The sequence below is a fragment of the Xiphophorus couchianus genome, chromosome 4 (assembly GCF_001444195.1).
Source record: "Xiphophorus couchianus chromosome 4, X_couchianus-1.0, whole genome shotgun sequence".
NCBI lineage: Eukaryota > Metazoa > Chordata > Actinopteri > Cyprinodontiformes > Poeciliidae > Xiphophorus > Xiphophorus couchianus.
Window position 1 is genome coordinate 30,520,591 of NC_040231.1, and position 17,464 is coordinate 30,538,054.

Genomic DNA, 17,464 nt, shown 5'->3' on the forward strand with positions numbered 1-17,464 from the left:
AAATAGTTTGGCTAACATTTAGGCCTGTGCCGTGTCGTCTCGTTTACGGCAACACCGGTGAAAAATTTTATATCGCAATATTAAATGATGATGTCATTTTACCAAGCCTGACCTGTGCAGACGTATTCCCAAAAAAATAAGTAACTCGAAGATTAAAGCAAAGGTTCAAAGCCACAGAGTTGTATGAAACAGGAGAAACATTTTCTGTCCGTTTCAACAGCACCACAAAAGCAAGAATAAGGCGATTACTCAGAAACATGGCAGAAGCGAGCTAGCTGCGGCTACGGCTGCTAAATTTTGAACGTAAAAAAGTCGGTAGAAGTGAGAGTTGTAGGTGCTTATTGCTCTGTCCCGTATTAGATATTTCTTAAAGAAAATATTAGATAGAAGCCACTCATTATTGGAAACGAAATCCAAATGGTGACTGCTGTAGATACAAAACAGATATGTGAAAGTTTAATGAAATAAATATTTACATTTATTTATGTATTGTATTTTCTTTGGTGCATTAAACATGCTCTGAGATTTTTGAAAATATTCCAAGGATATATGAATATACTATTTTTGATTCAGGTGACTGTTTTATAAATGAAACTAGAAAGAAAATCGCCGTTTTGAAGTTACACATTTGGCTAAGTCCAATAAAAGTAGAAAGTGAAAAAAAAAGCAGAAAATGTGAAATATTGTCTGCGATATCGTTATCAAGGTACTTAAATAAATATACCGTGATATTGTTTCTTGGCGACATCTCCCACCCCTACTTATAGCATCGTCTGACATGAACCAGGTTATAAGCCTGCAATTAATACATGTGATGATGCCAGATCACCAAGCTTTGACCAAATAATGATGAATTTGGGTATTGCTTATGTCTAAATTATGCCTTCCATCATTGTAAAGGCGTGTCACCAGTCCCCTGTTGATAAAGTAGGCAACAACTAGATTCAGCTCATTAAATACACGACATCCTGAAAACAGATCTCCGTAACTCTTGTGTCTGTGAAACCCAAGCTCCTCTGCTCTGTGGCAGTGGGACCGGCGGCGAATATTTGCTTTCCATTCACGGCTGAATTCATCTAAAAGATTTTCCGTATTGTTTGTCGAAAGAGGCCATCCGCGGACGGACAGAAAACGGGACTAATGAGCGACCAAAATTAGTCTGTATGTTCAATGATTCTGTTGTTGCAGCCCAGACGTAATGCATTTAATTAGAACAAAGCACTGCTCAGAGAGGAAACATGAACCGACGCCTTGCATAAATCCCAACTATTATGTAACAGTTGTACTAATGACAACGCAGGCTGGTCAAAGTGACTGCCTCGCTAAAATTATTTTATGTACAGAGACATTGTTGTTGCATTATGCTCTTATGGCCTACTGAGAGTAAAATTTGAATTTTCCAGTATAGTCATAGCATAAACGGAGTCATGATCCATGAGTGTGTTTTGGTTTTTTGTTTTCCTTTTTAATAGTTTGGGTTCTTCATTATTGACACTTACTGTGCTCTATACTGGGTAATTACTTTCTGTTGAGTATCCTTCTATTCAGATGTTTGTGTATTTGGTTTGGACTCCCAATTTTAGTGTTAACACTACACCAACATGTATTAGAATTATTAACCATATTACCATGTCCTCATTCTCTGTTTCAGTAGAAACTCAGCTAAAATGCATGTTGGGGGGGGGGGGGGGGGGCAGAGGGAGGAAACACGAAAAAAACTACAGTCATTCTTTAATCCTTTGTATAAATTAGGAGCAGAAGAAGCAGCCAATCCCTCTAATCAATTGCAGTTCAATTACTGATCATCAGCAATGGTGTGAAGCAGTCGAGTGTGTGTTAACGCAGTAAAAAGGTGTAGAGGCAACAGCAATTATGTCAGAGAGGCGATGTTGCTGTATGTCAGTCTGGGAAGGTGCACGAGGCCATTCCCAAGCAATTTATGGTCCATCACTCCACAGTGAGAAAGATTATGTGCAATTGGAAAACATTCAAGACTGTTGCCAGTCCTCTCAGGAGTGAATGTTCCAGCAAGTTCACTCCAAGGTCAAACTGTAAAACTCACAGAGAGAGAGAGAGCCAAGAAAACGGCAGGAGCCGCATCTCGGGTTCCACAAACCTTCACTGGTGAAATTTAAAAGTTCAAGATGGCACAGTTAGAAAAAAGACTGTACAAGTTGGGCTTGTTTATCAGGCCTGTCAAGGGAAAAAAAGAGTCGTGATTAAGGTTGGCAGATTTACAAATGAGCTGCAAAACTCACACAGTCTGCAGATAGTTTAGACCAAATTGAGCTATTCCCTCTATTTTAGACATACTTTGGTAAAACCAAAAATCAGCTTTTAAGAAGAATGTCCAATCGACCAATCGTCAAGCAGAGTGGTGGCAGGATAACACTTTGGGCTTGCTTTGGAATCACCTAGAAACCTTCCACATGATCCCAACTCAACTCAAAAAATTGCTGAAAAAGTTGAAGTAAATCCTAAAGTAATTTTAAGGGGAAAAATGTAGGAAAAAAATAGACCAAAACCTTTCACAATAACAAAAACTGAAGCAGCAATTACACTCAGACTACGTTTTTTCCCTGCTTATAATAGATCTAGAATGTTAGAAATTAATTCTAGATCTTGATTTTGATCTAGCTGTTCTAAATTATTATTTTTTATCATTTGTTAAATATAAAATTATCTAGTAGGTCTTTTAATTTATATCATTTATTTATTATATGAGCTGATAAGCCTCAATTTGTATTTGCTGCTGATGCTAATCCAGTATTTGATAGCATGGTCAATACGAACTGATCAGCTTTGTTAGCTTCTAACGTCACCATTTATTAAACCACAGGCAAACTGCAATTCTAAAATGTAGTGCAGAAAAACATCGTTCAGAACATTTCCTTCTGTTCGCTGACTGACTTTCTACCGGAGAAATTAATTTCAATGGGAGAAAGCCCAGACGGAGCACTGTAGGGAGATGAGAAATGAGCGGGATTATGTAGGAAGACAAAGTCCAGGCTAAAATCTTTTTGGACTGCACACTAATTGTAGACCAACACCGTATAGAGAGGGGAAGGCTGGTCAGAGTTAATGAGATGATTGGTTCAGCGAAGCAGTGTAATCCAGGTCTGAGACTTGGGAAGAGGTTCACCTTCCATCTGGACAACAACCCTAAAAACACAACGATGATCAGAGCTCATGAGTGGTTTTATTTTTATAAAAGTAGAAGTGTCTGTGTGTCGTGATCCAGAGGTGTTTGTGTTTTTGGGTACCACTTGTCCTTGTATTTTTTTTTTTTTCCAGATTCATCCATTATTAATATTTCTTGTGAGATTCAAGGTTCTTTCTTGTGTTTTGTTTTCTGTTTAGAGTTTTTTTTGTAGTAGATCTTTATGTCCTTTTGATTCAGCCCCTTCAATGATCATTCTGCGTTTTATTATTTATCTCTCCTCGGCTCCTTTCAGCTGTCATTCATTCTGTTGATTGTACTCACCAGGTTTACATCGTCATTGTCCGTTGCTGGATTCTTGTGTTGCTCTCTCTCTGGTATTGGTGTCAAGTCTGTAAATTGCTCATGTTTCCCTTATGGAATCGTCTCACCGCTGTTCACCTGTCTCTGTCGTGTCTACGTTCTCCCGTCGTTTCGCTGGACAAACCGGCAGAAGCCCACTTGTGCGTCATAACTTTTGTAAACCATAGTCCATTTACCAGCCACTTCACAATGATGTGCCAGCTCCCGCTGGTCGATCTCCTTTGTAATTTGATTAAATATGATGAAAAGTTCAAGGCGTGTAAACACTTTGGTAAAGCACTGTGCAACTTAAACTTTGTAGAAATCCTTTCTTCAAATGAAAACAAAACGGGCTGTAAAAATACCATCAATGTATCCCCTTATGGTCTCTTTGGCAACATAAATACGGTTTGAATCTTGTTTGCAGTATACCCTCTGAGGAAATGAAAGAAACTAATTTGCAGCAAGTTAAACATCATACCATCTATCCATACAGAGCAGGGAGAGGAAGAAAAAGGCACATTAACCCTGAGTTATCCTTGTTTGATCGATATGTCAGAGCTTTGGCCGTGGCTCAAATGATCGGGCTGTGCGAGTATATTAGCGTGATGCATTATAAATCCAATAGCTCTGTCTGTCACCCTGTATTTGTCCCTATAAGAAAAATACAGACATAATAGTAATCAAGCCAAGCATTTAGCCTTAATCTTCCACATCACTGTTTGGAAGAAACCCCTCCCCTTCCCCAGTAATTATTAATATTGTTCTGTGGGAATGCTGTATATGTCTTTATGGACCCGCTCTCTTCCTGCCCTCCTCTGCCGCCTCTAATTAAATGGGCTGAAACAGCCTTGTGTTTCACTTTTATGTGTTTCAATTTTGTCAGCAACTTTCCCCATGATGCACCCATCTGAATTTCAAATGATAAATGAAAATTCTGCTCTTAGTGAAGTAATTCCATTAAAGGTCTACATTATGGAAATAAAGACAAAACCAACAGTATATAATTCAATTTTCTGTGTTTGGTTTCTCATAGAGACCACAGTGGATGAGACCATCTATCGAATTTACTAATATTTAAGTGCCTCGTCTTCCCAGAAAACCACATTACTCCGCGCATAAATGAAACACTTATGTCGAACTATTCCTCTGAAGTGTATTCTCCTTTTTACTTTGCTTAGCCTCCATGAATTAGATATGTGGAATTTATTCCTGTAATAACCACGTCCCCGTCGACTCTGATCCTATTTGCAACACACTCGAAGATAAAAGCTTATCAGATTTAATGAAGTCAAGGTTTTTGGAGTTTTGAAGCAACCAGTAACCTTTGCGGCACTCTGAAGATTGATGAAACCCACCGCGCATGTTTGAATAATGTGTAAGACACGACAAAAGCCCCTGCCGGGGGTTATTTTCCAGCTCCTGGCATGTGTTTGGCTGCAGCAGTGGCAGTCTTAACACGGATATGGATCCCAGCCTGGGGAGATGTCTCAGCCTTGCTGTGGGATCATTATTCCGATGGACAAAGCCTTGGTTATAAATAGGTTCATGGAGTTCTTGGGCGGCAATCTCATTGTTTTCAGGCTGGCCCTATTTGTCTTATTGATCTGAATATGTGTGGCCGCAGTGCTGGTGTGGAGGAACCTTTGGGTGCCACGTTTACCGGATTCAGGAGCACATTTTGTCACGCAGATGAGAATGTGTTCATAAATGAAAATATTTGGCTACTAAAGCCAAATATTTCGATATTAAAATGTGAATGTGCCCTTGGCTATTTTTGTCTGCACTAAAGTTCAGTAGTTAAAATGGTAGGCACATTCCTACATACAAGTGGGCATGATAAATTGCGTCCAAACACATTGTAAAACACTTTGTCCCTGCAATGCTGCTGGTAACAAACTCCAGGGCACCTTTAGGCCGCTGTCCTTGGACAAGAACCCCATATTGGTTCTATACTGTGATAAATTTTAACTCCTTTGACCTAGAAATGAAAGTCAAAAAGCCTCCATAAAACCCTGAGTTTGTATGTGGTGTCAAGGATTACTATCTACTGTGTAGTTAGCCTGGTAGAATCCGAACTTTTTCTTTTTCTACTTTTTGCTTCGTACAAAGGGTCTCTACCCTTGGCTATTTAGAAATAATAGCTAGCTGGAGGCATGGACTCTGTTGAAGTTTGAAATAATTGGATCTGATTTTACCAAGTCACTAAGGTTTGACTGTGACGTACGTAATGCGTCACAATAAGGCATCCAAAGAATCATTCCTCATCAAGGCTGAGAAAAAAACCCTCCACTTTAGCCAAAATTAAGCAGTTTTTCTTGAGCAACGGATTATTGCAAATGAGCGCACTCCCGTTATTTGTCTAGGCTTGCATACATCTCTGTGGGAAACCCAAGAAATGAAGGTGAGAGTCAACTTTCACCAGTCATTGTCATAAAGTCAATTGACGTTTCATGTCATTTCCAATACTATTTTTGGATACCTACATTTTCTTCTATTAATATCTAGCTATATAAATGTGTCTTTAAATGGACAAATGCAGGACTAGAGTCATCTCTAGTAACTTACCATTTTATCTGGGGCGACGTTCCCGTAAACAATCACAACATGATGTGACAGGAGGCGATGACAATGCACTGCTTTCTGCAGGCTGTGTTGGACAACAATTTCTGACAGTCGCGACTTAATGAGACAATTAGACTAGTTCATTATTTCTGACTGGACGGCAGATGTCAGCCCATGCAGCAGGACTGAAGAGTGAGCCGCCAGCTGTCTTGCAGACTGGTCAGCGCGTTCTGTTTTTTTTTGTGACTTGTTGCCCCGTGTGGCACGTCACAGTCTGCGAATTGAGTGTGTTTCTGGGAAGAACAAGCAAGATCTGCTTGCTGTAAACTAAGCTTGTCACTTTGAATGAAAATTATGGTGCGTACTTTTGTGGCACTCTTATTGTTTGCGTCAGCTCAAAAGCAAGAGCAACAAACGCTACTGTAGAGCCACGTTGAAGGCCCGAATGCATACAAGTCCTGAAGTAGCAATGTGTAAAATGAAGGGAATCTCAAGGTTTTTTGGAATGTTGGCCAAACATTTTTTTATTGAACAATAATGGCAACAGTTACTGGCACTCTTGTGAAGATAAAAAAATGTTTTTGGAAAAATGCATTGGTTTTTTGCAGTAGCACAGTGGCACACGGACAGTTTTAGAAAACTTCAACCTGTGAGAACACTCATACAGTAGTGAAAAACAAAAGTTCAGAAGTATAAGAAGAAGACTTTAAGAAATAATCTTAAAGTTATAAGCGTCATATACATGTATCTCTGGCGTAAGTAGCTTGTGTATTCCCCAATAGGACCGTAGTCTTCTATAACATCCTAACAGGGTGATACAGAAAGACAAATAATGGACTGATGGGATATGACATCAGCATAAATCATGGATAGTTTTGTTGCTTGTTTTGTAGTGTGGAATGTCAGAAAGGCTTGATCAAGTGATATAACTCGCACAGAGAACAGTAGTCAACAGCAAAAGGTATGGGAACAACTGACCCATTTATTATTAATCAATGTACATGTACAGTATGTGGGATACAAGCTGTGCTGGATAGAATTGCTGGGGCGGACTAAATGCTGGAGCAAAGTTCTTACAGAGTTTTGAGATGCAGGCTGATATAATTTGATACTCGTTTTACTGGCCGATTTCCGATATTGCATCCTGATAGCCCAATTCTTTTGTCACATTTTTCATATTTTGTTGCATAATAATCCGACCCAAAGTATTTGTTACCTAAAAGCTCAGTCTGAACCTGAGCTGTCTAAAGCGAATCACAAAAATACATTTTTTAAAATTTTTTATCATCAATGCTAAATAACTGAAAGAGCACCAATATGGGTTTTAGATAAGTGCATTATGTTTAAACTATTTAAAACAGAAAGTCATCATGTATTTTAACTTAAAAAAAAGTACAACTGAATTCTATAGATACTTTTTAATGCATTTTTGCCAGTGGTGCCCCAAACTGTGAAACAACTGATTGTTCTTTAAAAATAAATAAAAAATATTAACATTGGATGTATTCGCAATTTTATGATAGGTACACTTTTACAAAATAAACCATATCACCCTATCAAGACATTAAGGAGCCATAATGCCATGATATTAAACTTTATGAGTAGTGCGTCCCTCTCCAGATGGTCTTTGTTTTACTTAGACACATAAAAGCATGATTGACATGAAAAGAAGCAGTGAAAACGTAATTGCTGCCTTGCTTTGTGGCTCGGGCAATTATTGACTGCTTTACTTCAGATATTCGCTGACCTGGCTTGTTTATAGCACATTTCAACGTGGCTGGATAAAGTAAATCCAACTCCGTCGTTGAGCGAAGGGAGTATCTCTCCAGATTTCCTTCTGCAACCCTAAAGTTTTACACAAATGTATCTTCCTGTTTATGGAGCCAAAGAAAGAATAAGCTTGGTGGTATTCATGACAAATAGACTTCTAAATCTAGCGTTCCACCACTGTGTATAAGAGTAGGTTAATTTCTGCTGCTCAGCATGGTCTCATTGAGGGCTGAAATCACAGATGTGCTCTACGGGGCTCCACATTGTTACACGAGCGTCAGCAACTTTCCCCACCACCTAGCATATGTGAAAACTCAGCCTGGAACGCATCCATGAGGAAGAGAGCAAAGGAAGCTTTGCTGACCCCAGACAAAATCAAATGGAGGGAGGTGAGGGATGAAGAGAGGAATGGAGAATGTGTGTGTGTGTGTGTGTGTGTGTGTGTGTGTGTGTGTGTGTGTGTGTGTGTGTGTGTGTGTGTGTGTGTGTGTGTGTGTGTGTGTGTGTGTGTGTGTGCGCACGTTTTGAGTGGGTGAAATCTGCAATTTTCAAGGGGATTAAAACATGGCCATAAAAGTTTAATGATTCCCTGCCTATTGACCAAACAATGACTGTCTACTGTTTATTTATCTTCCCCATAGCTCACATTACAGAGGAAATATTGTACGTCCCAAGCAACACAGCAGCAGCTTGGGCAGAAATTGAAAATTTAGAGAATGTTTTATTCTTCTTTATAATACCGCAGAATCTTTCTTTAGCATAAATGCTGGCAAACGTCAACGGTGAAAGATCCACCGCTCACCAAAATGGCTTCTACCCACTGAGTCACTCTATGGGAACCCTGTGGATTCTGGCAGAACGAACCTTTAGCTCAACTGGACCAGTGCTTGCTATAGTAGTTTTAGTATTTATTTAATCATTTCAATCATTTGTAACATTTTTATTTACAGATGCGTTACAATGCGCGCTCGGTATGAAAGATTGCTGCCAAGTACGACACAACGCTGGCGATCGTTGACTGTTGCTATGTTCTCGTCCAAGAGTGACGCTACAAGGCAATGACTTGACATAATCTGCTGAGTTTCCTTAAATAGAAAACCTTTTAAACCAATTTGAATAATAAACAGAACTTGACTGCATTGATTTTTGACGACAATCAATTGGAATGTCTGTCTGATTGGATTGAATTCACGTTTTTTGAAAAGTGCCTTGTGAATTTGTACTGTGTAAATGACCAGAATTGGATGGATGGATGGATGGATGGTTAGTAGTAGAACAGGTACACTTAAGCAACCACTCTACTAAAAAAAATAAAAGGAAAGAGAAAAAATTCTAGATAAAACATTTTGTGGGGAAAGAGCCTTTCTTTTTTAGTTTTAGAAACACCCAAGACTGTAGAGGCATAAAACTGAAATTGAACAGACATGTCAAATCCAATATGAATTATGAATACATTTATTTTTATTGAATGGGTGGAAAAATAGCTTAATCTTGTAAGAACCGCCACCAGTGTGCATCAAAATATAAGTGACTGGATTACATCTTTTCCAAACAAAAACTGTGATCCTGTTCTAAAATACTTTACATATTCTACAAAAATTCCACTAATCCTGGGCGTTGAGTGGCTGTGGACCTCGACAGAGTTGTCCTGGGTTTCATTTGTCTTCTTCTCCCTATTTCCTGCTCAATAAAGGCGACTGCAGCCTAAAAAAAATAACATAACTAATCCTCAGGCATGTTGAGACTTGACCTGTTGAAGTAACATTTCTGGACTTTTGAGGTGAGGAGCAGAAATGATCTGACATGATAATAACCATTTTACCATCTTCATTTTGTATAAATCAACATTAGCTGAATAAGTCAATGCCCAAATGAAACTGAACTTCATCTTCTAAAACAATTTGGTCGTCAGAAGCATCGTAGCAGTTTAAGTAAACCCTACTTTAGGAATCCTTTGACCGTTGTTATTTCAGTGTTTGGTGGTCATTTCTGCTGAAGCCAAGAGAAAATGAAGTTCTAGTTTACAACCTTTCTGGTCAACTCTAACAGGTCTTGTAAATTATTGGTTTAATCGTTGATTTCTTGTTAATGAGTCATATCTATGATCGAACAACTTCCTTATGCTAGTAATCATTAGCTTGTCTTTAAACAAGTGTACAGTGTGAATGTGACACTAGTGTAAAATGTTGATCAAAGAGTTTTCAGATAAATTTCTATGATGTGTTGGGATTAGACTGTAGATGGATTAGCCGTTAGCTTTAGCCTCCTGGATCAACTTATCTAGATTTATACTAACTGAAGTTTCCAAGTGTTTTATCTACTGCAGGTAAGATATTTACCCGTAATCATTTAACAGTGTCAGATTTCAAACATCCTGAGCTGTACATACGGTTATACTTAGAATAATTTTTCAGAATGGAGTTATTTTATGACTTAGTCATAAAAGGATGTTAAGTTTTGGTTGTACGATGAGTAGCCATCGTAAAGCTCAGAAGTTCTTATCAGAAGTCAAACGAAAGCTTCATGTGTTTTGTCTAAGAATAACTTTGCTTATCAAACATCTTACTCATATTTACACGTTTCTTTTTGTATTATTTTGCGCTGCTGTACTGCCGATGTTGTATTCATTTTTATCTGGAAGGTTTTTAGCCAAACTTTCTAACACTCTTAATTAAATTATGTCAATTATTGTGCTGGTTGTGCAGCCAAACTAAGAGCTAATGCAGAAATAGTTTCTACACTCCTCTTTTGGGGGTACACAGAACGGCTGGATCATGATTGGAAGTTTGTTGGAATTAATACAGAGACATAAATATGGAGTGGCTGGAGAATAATTCTGTTCTAAGATTGTTTTGTGACTTACAAATCCCCCGCAAATCTGAGCAGCTCACCAAATGGAATGACTTCAAACTGAAGAATCCCTGAATGTAGTCCCAGAGTTGAGTTAGTTTTTGGAGATGATGAATTATGAGACCAAAAATCCTTCCTCGTAGCCACAAAAACAGGACACTGTTTCATCCCCATTTTCATTGTGACGGATTAAGTGTAAAGAAATGGTGCCCAAAGTGTGGATTTGCAACCAGGGACTGGACCCCTCCCCCCCCACACACACACACTCCCAGCACAGGCAATTAATGCAGAAAGAGACTTGTTCATTTTAAAATTATTGCTGACAAAATCTCTATTTTTTTTTACTTCTTCTTAAAATGGAAAATGTTTGTTACAAAACAAAGTATTTATCTTTTAATAAGCACACTTTCTGTATTCCCTTTCATTTCATAGTTAACTGGACCGCTTCTAGTCAGCGACGTCACTCAAAAGCACATGCTGGTGCACCAAAATTTGCTTTTACTTTAGATATTAAAATCAGTTGAACTTACTGCTTATTTTTAATTAAGCAAAGAAAAAAAAATCCTTTCTCTTAAAAAGTCAAACAGAAATCCTTTCTCCGAGTTTTAGATTTACTATGATTTTGATATCCGGGTAGCAAGTACACGATATTGATATGAAACATGAAGTTGCTACTGAATTCTGTTCCAATTGTCTTCTGACTTTCTTGTTCAATTCGCGCAGATGTAAGTTCTCAAAAGCAGAGCCAAAAATTTGTAATAGGTCATGCATGAGGTTTCTTGCTTTTGGTAAAAAAATAAGAGGGTGAACAGAGCAAACGGCCATAACAATGACCAGAGGTACACTGTGGAGCAGTCGAAATGTCCTTCAATTACCTTTATTTTATATTGCCATAAAAACAATCAATACTGATCAGCTCATGGAGACCAAGCTTGGTCTTCATCAGGGTGATTTTCTGCTGCGACTTACAGTCCTGTTTGGTGATAGTTATTTGTTCAACCTATCACTCATGTTAAATCAAATTATATATAGAAAAAAAAACTCTCGTGAGATTGTCACAGAATTTTGTTGGGTTGCTGTTGAAAAATGTAAAAAAAAAAAAAACAGGCGGTAATTCAAATTTAGTTTTACCCAATAAATGATAAGCAGGGCATGTAGTGAGGAACTATGTTATTTTAGGATTGTTGCACTGAAGTTGAGTCAATCACCCGGGTTGGTGCTAGGCTCAACTCTGAACTGGTTTTATGGAAGAGCCGGTCGGGTTCAACACACCCAGAGAAGCGGCCATGAGCCACACCGTCACGTCACTATAAACGCATCAACACATTGCCCTGTCTGTTTTATAGCAAATATTTGAGGAGGATCATAGTGCAAGAAGATAATTTATCACACAAATCCCATTATTTACCTCATCTATTTACCGATCTATACAAGCAGATGCCTCCATATCACCAGCTTAATTCAATGTTGTTTATAGATTCAGCAGAAAATAGTGGATGTAAGCACAGCTTTATGCAGAGCGTTGACTCATCGGGGTTATGAAAATAAAGAGTGGGAAAAGAAAAGATGATTGGCCTGCTTTACTTTATTGTTAGTCTGGTCTGACTATTTATTAATGCTAGTGTTATATTTTATAGCTGATCTTTGATCTTAATAACCGTGAGTCCGGCTCCTGATGAAAGTGCTTCTTTAATCTTGTCCAGCTCACAGTTGGAACCAAGGTACAGTCAGTTTTTCAGAGGCAGAGCGTGAAAATTTCTGAAAGAAATTTGCTAGAAATACATAACAAACACTTTATGGAATGGAACTGGGTTGGTGGGGGGAAAAAAGTACACTACTAATGCTTAAATGTTTCTTTAACAAAAAAACAAAACACATTTACAACTGACATAAAACGGACATTAACATAGACACAGAATAGTCATGCTGCCCTCACGCAAAACTCTCTGACTGAAAAACATTGTGTTTGCTTCAAAAGCGTGTTCTGAGCATTCTGTGCTCAGATTTAATGACGCTTGTGCATTTGAAAGAAGTGCTAACAGAAGGGAACAGACGTTATGGGCTCGACACACAGGAGGCGATGTTGCTCTCCCTCTATTCATTTCCTATGGAAGTTGGGCAATGAGGCAACAATCGCTTTCCCTCCTCCAGCCAAGTGACCAAAGAAATTTCTGCATGTGAAATTTCGAGCTTGTACATGTAAGTTGTAGGCACAATGGCTGGCAAGGAACCTTTGTCGCTGCTATCGCCATGGCGTCCCATGTGTTGAGTTCACCTCGAGTGGCGGAAAACTTTGGCCTTTGGTTATCGTTCGTCGCTCCCCGTGTATCAAACCCATTAGGTTGATATCACTGCCTTCTTTGGGTTCTTGCCTGTTGTGTTCAGAGAGTTCAGGCAATCAAGAAGATTTGAAATGTAGCAAGAAGCACTTGTGCAAAAAGTGTGAAATATGACTCCAAAGTCATGTTTTTGGGCCAATTTGTAAAGCAAACAGAACTTTTTAGAGTTTTTGAGCAAAAGTTTGTGAGACGGCAGCTTAACATGTGAAAGTGAAAATAAGGAACTCGCTGTCAAATTAATATTGTTTATTCAAGATTATTGAACAAAATGTTCCCCTTTTCATTATTAACTTCTGCGTCCTTTTTCCCATCTGAGAAAATTTGCTGATACAAACTTGGCCAATTATCATAGAGATGACAGAACGGCGCAGAAATTCCTCCGTTCAAGTCATGTCTGTGTTTGCAATACATTTGCTCTAAAAAAAAAATTCCCTCGACAATGAAACGTGGCTTTCAGGGTCACTTTTTGCCGACCAGCCTCCCGCATTAAAGCAGAAATATGCCTTAACTTGTCACAACTCCAGATATTACCCTTCAGCTCACATCCTCCGCTGCAATCACGCAGTGATTTTCATTCCACGTCCGTGAGCGGGACTCCGGCTAGGAAATTGTCTTGAGCTCTAATGATGGTGCGAAATGAAACTGGGGATTGGAGTGTAACACGGAGTAAGTTAGAAAAGGAAAGGGCCAGAGTGATGAAAGTGCAGGCAGTTACACCGGCGTGATTCAATGTGTTGTTATGCTCCTGCCGCACGTGTCTGAGTTAGTTGTTATGAAGGTGTGTGTACATGTGTGAGAGGGGGGAGTTGTTGGGAGACTGGCTGACCTTTCCATAGACCTCCCTCACTGAGGCTGTCCTATAGTGGTATTAACATTACCATTTCAATACACTGTCGAGCCTGGCTGGCAATAAAATATTCAGCTGACCTTTAAGGCAAAAAAAAAAAATAGAGACTTAGTTAGAGACCGTCATATCATTTAACCTTAAGGCTTAACGGTGTAAGTGTGAGCTGTGTGGCCCTCATTACTGGCCACACACTCTGACAGAGTTGTCTCTTTAACTGAGAGCCAGCCTGTGGCAAAGGGACCAACCTACTGTTCCCACTGAGAGCCATTTATTCCAGCCGGCCCCCCGAACAGTCGACTGCCAAACCCAAGAATCAACCTTATGTCTTACTCTTAAGCTTTTTTACAAATAGAAGCCAGGGACACCCAACACTTTGACTCGCCTTGCTCAGACCTTACAAATGAAAGATGCTCAGTTAGCTCTCTGCCACACATTTTGATGTTTTTCCTCAGCATCAAAACAAAGTGCAATTTTGTCTATCACGGTAGATCCCAATGAAATACGGTGAACTTTGTTGAAACATTACAAAAACATGGAAAAAGGCACAGGGCGATGAATACGTCTGCAGTCCACTGTATTGTGGAAACATTAGCATCAGTATAAATCGGAAAATGATGAATAAAATATCATTGACACCGCCGAGTGATTCTTTCTGAAACGTGAAAGAGAAATGTTTATTCATTGTATTCATTAGCAAGAAAATGGGAAAACTTCATCCTTTGCAAAATCCAAGGGCATTTGAAAACACGCAATGACAGATCAAATTGCAAAATCTATTGTCTTCTGCACGAATGCGATGGCAAACATGATTTAATCTTTTTAAAAAATATTTTCTAAGCTTCCCGACAACTGAACTGAAAATCTGAAACCTTGACTCCAAAATCTAGCTTTGTTTCAGCCCAAGACAATATCTGGTCTTTAGAGTTCTCTCTGAACCAGTTCAGTTAGTCGGACTGTTTTTGTAGACTGTGCCTCTTAACTACAGTGAACGCTTCTCTTACTTTGCTGATTGTCGGCCATTAGGGGACCATTCTGCAGCAGTGGAAGGAGAAAGTTTCAAGTGAAAAAAACATCACAGCATGGGGTCTTCCGGTTGGGCCGGATTCTTTTACTTTGCTTGTTTTGTCAGTTTATTATTCTGCTGGAAAAATGAATTCAAAATTACAGAACCTTATTAATATAATTAATCTAATATAAGGCATTTTTATTTCCAAAGAATTCCCAGAGAAAGTGGGTCATGAGATTGATGCTCTGACTTAAAAAAATAAATAAATAAAAATAAGTAGCTTCTTTTCTTTTTCCAATACCATGATCAATCCAAACGTCGGTACCGGATGTTTTCATCAGAAACATTTAGGAAACAAAGTATTTGATTATTCTTTTAAGCTAAAAAATAACCTTAAATATGAAATAACTGATGTTCTTGTCTTTTGTAAATGGGTGAGCAGAAATGTAAATGTTTGTTTTTTTTTATGTCACTTTGGTTGAAATTTTGTTTTTATTTTTTTAATTTTATGCTAATTTGAATTTTGACTCATTCATTTCAAACCACAAAGCAAAAATGCCTTCCTGAAAAAAAAAAGTTTGTACTTGTTTTTTTTTCCTCATTATTAATTACTAAACCATAGCATGTTTGAAGTTGAAAAGTTGTGATTTTATTTAACTGGGGTTAGTTCCTCTTGGTAAATGTATAAGTTTTTTTAGGCTCACATTCTTGCTGAAATACAGAAAACTTTACATTCACAAAATTGAAGGCAGCACCGTATTCACATAGAGTAACTACTGTAATATACTGCAAGAGAACCCGTCTTCTAGCAAACAAAATGAATGCTTGCCCTTTCCAGCTCCTAGCAGATGAATATTCTTGACAGAACAATTAGCATCTTGGAGACAGAATAACCTTTACTCAATAAATCATCTTTGTTCTGGCCGACCTCCATTCCTGCCCAGTTTTACAGCAGTCCCATATTCGTCTGCGGTTTTTTCTGAGAGCGAGTTTTTCTGCGTATGCGTAAGCGTGTTTCTGAGGCCGCCGTGGAGCCCGGACCCTGAGGAACATGTGAAGTGTTTAATGTGGTGAAACAGGTGCAGTGAGACAGAAAGGGCAGCCCGGCCACAGCTCATAGGTTAGTCACACGCTGACCTCCACATCACCGAGCTGGCAGCGCTGTGGGCGGAGAAGTACAAATTGCTCTTTCTGTCTCCTTATCCCCTCCCACCTAGCCCTCCGTCTCCGTGTGGGATCTCACGAATACAATGCTATCCCGGCCCCGGCCACGACCACTTTGGCGCCCGAGGCGAGATTTTATTTGCAACCACAAACTGAACTTAAAGTAACCGGAGTAAATGGAACTGGTTAGTTTCCACACCTGGTAACAGAAGTTAGCAAAGAGCTAAGCTAGGTTAGGTCATTTTTTTAAATATAGCCCATTTTCAGCAACAAGACAGTTCAAAGTGCTTTACATGAATTAGAAGGAAATGCAAAGAAAACAACAAACCAAAGGAAAGACAAAAAGTTAAAAGTATAACTACATATTGGTTCCCCATGTTTAATAAGAAAAACAATAAGTAGTCCATAATTTATAAAGTAATAGGAGTTTCTCTGGATTCTTGTGATAAAACTAGATGTTGGTTCTCCATGTTTGATTTTATTAGTAAGTATGAAACTAAATGTTAGTTCCAGTTGTTCTGGGTTAATTTGTGCAGCATAAAGCTAAATGTTGGTTCTCTATGATTGGTTCTTGTTCAGGATTGTTAATTAGATGGTACTTTCTAAGTTTGTTCTGGATATAGGCTAACATAATTGTGAGGGGCAGACATTAACTAACAAAGTCAAAATGTAGAAATAAATGTACTGGTAACATCCACTGAACAAGAAAGACAAAAGCAACCAAACAAGTTAGGTAAAGTTGGAACTAGCAAGTCTCAATTTGATTACCAGCTAGCCTAGCTAGTGGCTTTTTGTTTCACTAGCTAGCCTAGCTGCTAACAACAGCAAGATAACGCCACATTCTCCTAAATAACTAAACCTGCTTCTGTCAGATTTATTAAATTATTAGATTAAATATTTAATGCAAGGCAGTTAAAATGCTTTCATATAAAGAAATTATACTACTACCAATGTTTTCAAAAAAGGGTTTTTGTTTGTATCCTGTTTGAATGGCGCCCCCTGTACTCCTGGTGCCCTTAGCATTTGCTTATACTGCCTTTGCCATGGCCCGGCCCTGCTAATGCAGAAAAAGGTAGTCATCTGCTATAGTCACTCCTTCTATATGCACTCACTGTAAGGTACGGTGGTGGAGGGATCATGATTTGGACTTATCATGTCAACTATCTGGAGTCAAATGTGAAGCCATTAATACAACTGATATGCATTAATACAAGATTATATGCAGGACAACAATCCAAAACACAGCTTCAAATGTGCATTAAGGATGTTTTCACACCTGATAGTCTGCTACACTGTGTTCCAAAATTGCAACATTTGATAAAATTTCAGCTGGTTCGATTTGATTTCATGTTGCACTGTGTCAAACAAACAAAATCCTTTGAGCAACTGGTTTACCCCCGGTCTGTGGCGGCGTTGTGCCA